The following is a 641-nucleotide window of genomic DNA, read 5'->3' on the forward strand; positions in this document are numbered from 1 at the left end:
TCACTAGCCAATCCACTCTGTGAAGATGGATGACCGGCGAAGCTGTTTAGCATACGACGCAGAGGTGACACAGAATTTTGAACATTGGTACGGACATTTACCGTGATGTTTATATACATTCGCGTGGATGATTGGACCGCCGCCCCGAGGAGCCCGAGGAAAGTCGACACGCGTGACGTTTCGACGGGACCGTCACCACGGGAGAGAGGAACGCCGACAAAGAGAGGGCGGTGCGAACGTAGACACGGCCTGCGCAGGCCAAGTGTCTGTTCTTATCAGCTTAATATCTGATACGGGTTGCAAGATATTACCTATTTTTGCAAGTTGGTGGAGTGCTTGAACGCTGCTTCACCTCCACCGCCGGTTGGTCCGGTATTGTACTAACTTCGGAATCGGCCCGCGGTTTCTGGTCTACGGAAATCTATCCGCTGAAAACTAGCCTTACTGTAATATAGGGACGCGGTACATAGGGAGCATCATCGCGCAGTCAAACCGGATGTGCGCGCCTGTCAGTGCTGATGACTGCACAGTGCGCGCTATGCATGCTGTCATGCTTCGGCCACGCGCTCCGCTACTGGAGTTACATTGGACGGCGATGCTACATTCGATTCGGTCTAAAATGTTGTATTCGTACAGCCCTA

General features: G+C 52.7%; 1 pseudogene; it reads left to right on the forward strand.

Moving 5' to 3' along the window:
• Positions 1 to 242: 242 nt before the first annotated feature.
• On the forward strand, positions 243 to 406 carry LOC142573442 (U2 spliceosomal RNA; annotated as a pseudogene).
• The last annotated feature ends 235 nt before the right edge of the window (positions 407 to 641 follow it).

This window comes from Dermacentor variabilis, chromosome 2 (assembly GCF_050947875.1).
Source record: "Dermacentor variabilis isolate Ectoservices chromosome 2, ASM5094787v1, whole genome shotgun sequence".
Taxonomy (NCBI): domain Eukaryota; kingdom Metazoa; phylum Arthropoda; class Arachnida; order Ixodida; family Ixodidae; genus Dermacentor; species Dermacentor variabilis.